Below are 8,450 nucleotides of genomic sequence, written 5' to 3'. Positions count from 1 at the left end.
TGTATGTATGAATAAATGTGTTCAGTAGGATTCATTTACTGGATGTCTAGGTGGATGTACGTATGAATAAATGTGTTCAGTTGGATTCATTTACTGGATGGCTAGGTTGATGTATGTATGAATAAATGTGTTCAGTAGGATTCATTACTTATATGTCTTGGGAATGAAATTTGTAATACATGTGTTCATTGGATTCTTTTAGTTAACGTCTAGGTTAATAGATGTATGAAAAAACGTGCATACTGGATTCACTAATTGGATGTCTGGGCGGATAGATGGATGAGTAAATGTGTTCCATGGATCTGGTTGTCAATAGCGAATGTCTGTTCATATCTACATCTTGTTTTTTTCTTAAGTACGCACACACTATATATATTAATCTGTTTATCAATCTGGCAAATTTATTTATTTTTCTAAATACGTGTTAGAAATATTCAACGCAAATATTCGTAACTTCACACTTTTTAATTTTGTTTTTCTTTGACATTAATATCTGGATTTTTGGAATATTACACGTTTATATCCATATATTTCAGATGTCATATTACAAACGGTAGCAACACCTGTGGCCTTAGTCATATTCATAATTGAACGAAAGGTACAATCTAATTATGACGCGTAAAAAATAAAGGAATACAGATATCAAGGACCTAAAATGAATGGTAGATATAGGGATACATTTGTAGATATTGGCATTTTTATATAATTACATGTTTATATTGATTTCAACAAGGACACAGTCTAACGTCACCATATCCAGTGCGTTATTTTAAAGTAAAACATCCGAATAATCATTCTGTATCTAACAAGTGTATATGTGGTACATTTATTGCCTTTGAGAATGTTCTTACATTAATATTAACCATATTAAATTCGACGACTGACACATTGATAAATGTTATCTTGCTTAGCTGTATTGATGAGTAATTACATATTTCAATTTTTGTTTAAACAAGGTGGATGCTATTATCTTTAAATTTTTTAAATACATTGTTTTTATGTAACCATTAATATCTTTCAGTCACGTTGATTTTACAATTGGAAAACGGTCATTTTTCTCAAGATAGTTTTATTGCTTATTTTATATTACAAAGACCACGTGCTGCTTCTTAAAAATGATTCGGATTGACCTCAGCGTTGTCCCGTTTCATCGAGGAGGCAACATATTCATAACAGCTTTCTTTTGACGCATGTAGCATATTTCAAGTAAGGTGTAATGTAATTCAGTGTCTGCAGCCAATATGCACATTCAAAAAGACTCTTCGAATTTTCCTAAAGCAAAGGTAAGTGCTATTTGTTACAATCAGAAGTAGATTATATATTGATTCTACGTTAAACTCTCTCTCTACCGCAATTAGTTATTCAAGTGATGTACGAGCATTCCCAGTGTAACTAATTAATTGATGTAAAATTTTCTAGGTCGTAATATGGACATGTTTCTCTTGTTCCAAGGTTTAGGTCTTTAGAAAAGCCTTCATTTTTTTCCAATTATTTAACGTCTTATATTAAATCATGATGATGATTTTAAATATGACATGTTGTTATCTTGTCCCGTCGTCTGCCATCATGACCAGTAACTATCACTGAAATGACGCTTTGACCACACAAGGGGAATACCGAAAGTAGCAATTAGTATTGTGTGAAATTGAGTGTCAAATGTGGTGAGCATCCTATATTGAAAATGGCTGGTGGATTCTTGAGTCTACGTAGAATATAATAGGAAATTATACTATGAGGACATTATAGTTTTAGCACGAGTATGTCACTTTGTGGTCACCGGGAATTTAGTTCATAGGTTTCACAGGATTATGTTGTTTGGCTATAAATGTAACTGTGTAGTGTATAGAGTTTGCTTGGTGGGAAATGTTTTATGCAAAATCGGTATTTACTTTAACAGGCATTATATAGTCTCAATAAAACACTAAAAGTAGTGGATCTTTTAGTTTTGGGTGCAAATACCACGCTTTCTGTCACACTGTTGCTTTTGCATAGGCTGGACAACGTTTCATTCATGAATATTGTTACAAATTTACGACTTTTGAGACGTCTGTAACACGTGAGAAGATAAATGAACGAAATATAATTGCTATACATAATGTTATAATGTGTAATAACTTCTCAATATTTTGAATGTTAATATTTGTCCTTTGTAAAACTGAAATTATTGGATCAAATTAGGCGGATAATGAACAAAGCAAAGAACAGATTTGGCTGTCCATTTCAGTATGAAGATATTGAAAAACACAAATTGGATATGATTGTCCATTTCATTATGTACAGTATGCATATATTGATCAACACAGACTGCATATGATTGCCCACTTCGGTTTGACAATTTCGACTTACGAAGGTCATATATTTCTGCCCTCTTTAGTATGCAAATATCGACTATCAAATATTAGATATTGCTGCTCATTTTGGTATGAAAATATAGACTAACAAGGACCAGATATGATTGCATCTCAAGATACAAGTATTGGCTAATAACCTTTGGGTTAATCTGTCTCCTTCGGGATTTGAACAAAGACTAAGAATGTTTGTATATATGTGCCTGCTATCTTAGGATCTAAATAGAAACTAAAACAAATCTGGTATGGCTATAAAATATGGGATCCAAAAATAGACCAAGAAAGGACGGGTATTTATTTCCGGATCAAAGTATATAACAAGAAATGACAGGTATTACTTCCAATTTTAGGATCCCAGTATAGACCGAGAAAGAACGAGTGTTCCTTCCCATTTCAGGATCCAAGTATAGACCAAGAAATAACTGGTGCTTCTTTTCAATATAGGATCTAAATGAATACTAGCAAAGAATTAGGATATGACTGCGTATTTTAGTATCAATATTGACTAACACAGTTTTGGTATGATTGCCTATTATAGTATCAAACTATAGGTTAACACAGATTGGGTATGACAGCGTATTCTAGTATCCAATAAAGACTAACACACATTTGGTATGACTGCATTTTTAGTATCCAATATTGACTAAAACAGACTTGGCATGACTGCGTATTTTAGTATCCAGTATAGACTAACACGTGTTGATATAACTGTGTATTTTGGTGTCTAGATATATATGTACACAGGCTGGGCATAAGTGTGCATTTCAGTGTCCAAATGGATATTGAGTTTGACTGAGGTTAAGTTTGAGTGCCTATTGTAGTATTCAAACATAGACTAACAAAGGCTGGGTATGACTGGATATTATAGAATCTAATAGAGGCTAACAAAGGATCTGTATGACAACCTATTGCAGGATTTAGGCACAGACTAACAAAGAATGTGTATGAAAACCTATTACAGGATTCAAGCACAGACCAACACAGGTTGGGTATGAATGGACATTTCAGAATACAATGGAGGCTAACAAAGGTTGAGGATGACAGTCTATTGGAGGATTCAAGCTAAGACTAAATATGGTTGGGTATGACAGCGTGCTTCAATTAGTTGAGACTTCCCTGTTGTATTGTCTGTCTTTGTATTACAGCATGTAAAATGTAGATGATTTGAACACTTTAGTTCAGCAGATTACCGATGCATTTATTCATTGTAGATACGAAGAGTCTAGCAGTGTGATATGAAAATACAGGTTCAGAAATGCAATTTTAAGAACAAAGCCAGAAAAACGGTAAAAAGAAAACTGCAGTACTAGACATAATAATAAGATACACTTTTATATATACATTTATATTTTAAAATTTAAATGTTGGAGATACTAAACGAACATATTAGCAGCTCCACGCATATTGAGCTATTTGGAAACTTGGGCTTTATTCATTGGAATCAATGCTATATGTCCAGTGGATAGTCTCTATAAAAAAGTGGTCATCAATGTGCTATATAATTGTACAAGAACAATGAAATATCAATGTATAACTGATAGCATTTCATATTCGTGTTATTAGATGATGATTAACAATGGCATCTTTAATCACATTCTGCCAAATATAGTTCTTAACCTGTTTTGCGAATAAATAATCATAATCTAATTTGTTAGTTGATAACACACACACACATACACACACACACACACACACACACACACACATGTTTTAAACAAAACAGATGGTTTAAATGAAGAAAGTAAAGCACTGCAAAACACAGCTTTGTTAATTACTTCAAGACTGTTGTCTTTCACATACCGGCTAATATATTGAAACGAGTTGGAAATATAAATCAGGCAAAATGTGGAACCGGCAAGAGGTAATTGAAAAACTTAAATCTGTTTACAGATCATCTAAGTCATTATTATGATTTAATTAACATTTCTATCTTTCGTTTTTAACATTTCTCTTGCCTTTGTTTTGTGTGACTACATTTTTCCATAATTCATAGTTCCAAACAGACGAAAGTCTGCTTCACCAGTTCTTTAAATGATTTTCTCTAGCATCTTTCAGTTACCAGCGGATTAACCACAACCTTATCTCCAGCTAGGTCATTGTCTAGCAATAAATGAACACACACCCACAATGGATCAAGAAATCACTGCACCAACAGTTGCTGGCCCTGAAACTAAGTCTCATGTGAAATTAACACCATGGAGAGAAATTTAAATAAAACAACATTCTACTCCCCGTGCAAGAACACTTAAAGAAATACCTGACAATAAAAAAACTCAGAGAAGCTCCTGCGTCAATTAATCTGTTAATAGAGATATCATTGGTTGAATCACAGGAATGGTTCATAATTCTCCATAACTAGAAACAGACTGGGACTTATTTGATCCCACCAATGTATTGATTCCAGTACCTGGCAATGACATTGACCTATGCGAAACAAGAGCTTTTGTAACTGCTCTGTCCCTATTATTTTGCTTATTTTTTAACTTAAAGCAATCAGAAAAAATGTGCCCTATTTTCTTACAATAAGTGCATCTAGCAAGAGATAAGTATTTCTGATCAATCTTATCATCTTGATTCTTATTAGTTTTACCACAAAAGTACTAGCTTGAGATTGATTTTGTCTCTTACAATCATCTGCTGAGAATAAAACTTATTGACAAATGAAACTTTGTGAGCCTAGGAATACTCGTCGGCTGTACAGGCAATGTTTTATTAAGTATCTAGCTTGTGGCCATCAAAGTTAATTTGTACGTGACTATGAACGTAGTTCTTAAACTCTTCAACTAATATCAGTTTTCTAATTTTGTCATAATCTTTATCAACCTTTATTGAAGTGCACCTTCTATCAAATTGTTCCACTACTCCACAGGTTTGGTCTTCCGCTTCTGCGGTTCCAAAAGTGCTGTCTATATGCTTCAGGTACTAACTCATAAGGCTTCACGTTACACTCTTTGACGAAATAATAATCAGTACTTGATTCTACTGATAGTGAAGTATATACATCACTAGCCTTGCCATTAAGTACCCTCTGTAATAACAAAGTCCAGTACTCTCTTGGCTATTTTGAACATGAAGCTACTTTTTGAAAATGAAAATACTGATCACCTTCATTGTCCTCAAAAGTGTGAACGAACTTGGTATTTCTGAAAACATCAAAAGCGGAGGAGCAATATTTGAGTTCCAGTTCTAATTCTTTTAATCTGACTTGAACTTCCATCTCTCAGCTGCAACTCTATTGTTAAAGTTGCTAACCTTTTGTAGGTTGAACCGGAAAAAAAAATCCACTTTAGTTGACATTGTGAAAGCTTGTTAGTTTCACTATGTAAATTCAAAAGAGCAGGGATAAAGATAATTAAAACAAAACGATTTTAAATTTCAAAACAATTTCAATTTCTATCAAGTTCGTATCCTGGACCAATGCGAATTTATGGTCAAAATTTTAAGTAACAGAATAGAAGAAATAACAACAAGTGTTATAAAACTTAAGAAACAATTTAATTATAAAAGTAATAAATAAATCATACGAGAGAAACTTACAGTAAGATAAAGTAAATTCAAACTAGTCCTGATCTTTTTCAATGAAAGTATTAAAGAATGAAAGGTTCATTATAAATTTTAATTCCGGAAATGTTCTGGTCCTCCAAAGACTGTGACGTTGGAACGATGACGATGCCCAGAATCCCTTCGAATAATTTATAACAGTTCCAGAATAACATTATATTTCATGTAAAGAGCACTTTTTTGGATTTTCTATGAACAGTCCAAGAAAATGCTTTACCTCTCAAAAAATATCTAAGTGCAATTCAAAACACGTCTGCAGACTTACAACAGGAACACCATAAGTGTCAATGACTCCAAAAATGGGAATAAATCTGATTGCTTAACTTTCTCCTTATTTACACCGTATATTGTGACTTAATATCATTTGGTTTCTTAGAAGAAATAAGTTATTTCTCATCGGGTGTGTTAGGTCACATAAATAGGTATTTTAAAATATTAGTATTAAGATATGTCACGTGAGGTACATTGCGTTATATAGTTGTAATAGACTTTTTAAAGTGTGTATACGGAGACAGTTGATCAGTTGGGTTCATGCCATATTTTGGATTCATTTCTAGTTCGGACTTTTATTTCATACGTTGAAATAAGTCCCCTGATGTGTCAATTGTTGTGCTTAGATAATTTGAGAGGAGTTATTGGTTAGGATTATTCATTGGGATTACAAAGTGTTCATTGGGATAGAACATTATTCAGTGACTACTGTGAAATATTCAAAGGAGTTCTGGACAAAGCTATTGTGATAAGTACAGTCGAGGATCTGAAGTTCATTCGTAACATTCGATTATTTCGGACTTGAATATTACTTTCTATGAATATTTTAAATAAACTTCATAATACAGTAAGTTCGTCTTACGTTTTCATTTTATAACTTTAATATTTAAAATATTGGGTAATTTTTACAAAACCTTTTGATTTTGCTTCTTTCTGTACTTAGTTTATCAGCACAGAGCCGTAGCAAACGAAACCAGTATTTTATGTAAAGTTTCAAACGCTAATCACCGCTATAGGAGGCCATACAGTCGAGATAGGAACAACTTCGATGCTGGCCCAATATTCGATCAAGGCTATTAGGTATATTCCACGCGATTGAATGGTTTGTGTATTTGTCGGAGAATGGTTGAGAAGGAACCTGGTACGTTGTTCGACTTCCCTAAAGCGCGTACTAATTTAAAAATCAGCAAACGCGTATATGTCATCACATTCAGCTCAGCTATCTCCAACGTATGAGACTGAGTTTGCAAAATTATTGTGGAGAATAGTTCTCGGTTGGCCTGAAGATGTTAGTAATGTCCCAGATGACCAACTAATTCTGCATGAAGAACAAGACAGTATCAGTTACAGTAAAGCGCTAGAAATTGTCAGAATTACTACCATTGCTCTGAACCTGGACGCCATCAGTGGTAGATACGAATCTTCAGCTTCAAAAACGCAGGAGTGAATGAGTTTTATATTGTCTGCGTTTGCTCCCACTGAGGCCCTGGGTGATCTGATATCGATAACTCCTACACCGTGTATATTCCATGTCATAATAGCCGGTTGGTACATATTCGTTGTACCATTGTTCGCCAGGATTATCAAATGTTTGACCTGCACGTTGAGAAATTGACAATACAAGTTTACAAAACCCGTTTGCGCGACATATTACGGAAATGGCTTTGGTGATGATGTCTAGGGATTATTTACATGCGTACCTAATATGCTCGAGACCTCGTATTCTGTACCTTGCAATGCATTTTATTGATGGCATAAAAGCATTGGTGCAGATTGATTAAGCTATCTAGGGTTGGAGGCTGTTCAATTGGTTCAAGATCGACTACGATGTTTAGGCACTAGAATTCTACCAAATCCGAGTTTTATTCATCTACAGTGACAATCCCAGTTCCGGTAAGTAAAATTGTTAATAAAGTCATTCAAACAACGTCTTTCCAATTCGATTATTGCAAATCTCGCAATGGGAAGCGATTGGCTATTGTGAAGGGGAAAAAAATGAGTGAACACTGACACTGATGCTCCTGTGTTCATAGATGCTGGTATTTCGAAGTGAAAGAGATTTTCAGCATTTTTCTTAACCGGTTATGCTTTCTTGTTAATCAAATTTAGAATTACAAGCATACGTTTTAGTTTCTTAATCTGCATAATAGATACAAAAAACAAATACAAATATTGGTTTTTTCTTCCATGGGAGGCTTTCTTGGCAATTGTGAGAAAACTTTGATAAAGACGACTACGTCGGTAACAATTGTTTCATTTGTACCACATCTGGATTTGTTAACAATGACAATATGGAGTCCAATGGCGCACGTTATTCTAAGGACGGAAAAGAAATCGAAGCAATTCATCAAAATGTTGACATTACCACAACGCTTACTGGGCTCGCCATATAAAACCATGACTACCAGAGATATGCTGGCTAAACTATTATGTTTAGAAATGATACATCCGATAATGCGTCCTCGACAACAAGTCAAGCCGGGTCTTATTGCAAATGTAGAAGTCGTAGTCATTAGCGCTTAAAATGCACATCAATTTTAGTTACATTGC

At 34.0% G+C, this 8,450-nt stretch overlaps 1 protein-coding gene across 2 annotated transcripts in view; it reads left to right on the top strand.

Annotated features, from left to right (window-relative positions):
- Positions 1 to 7,377: 7,377 nt before the first annotated feature.
- The window catches only part of LOC149781626 (uncharacterized), a 43,530-nt gene continuing 42,457 nt past the window's right edge, over positions 7,378 to 8,450 (top strand). The window contains exon 1 of one of the 2 annotated variants that reach the window (XM_089935681.1): positions 7,378 to 7,793. The gene's annotated coding sequence lies outside the window, so the exon portion shown is untranslated. The remainder of the gene's footprint in view (positions 7,794 to 8,450) is intronic. The other variant, XM_089935682.1, reaches the window with a different exon arrangement.

This window comes from Sinohyriopsis cumingii, chromosome 15 (genome assembly GCF_028554795.1).
Source record: "Sinohyriopsis cumingii isolate HCF-2022 chromosome 15, ASM2855479v2, whole genome shotgun sequence".
Lineage (NCBI taxonomy): Eukaryota > Metazoa > Mollusca > Bivalvia > Unionida > Unionidae > Sinohyriopsis > Sinohyriopsis cumingii.
Note: the sequence above shows the minus strand (reverse complement) of the source record. Positions and strands in the feature narration are given on the sequence as shown.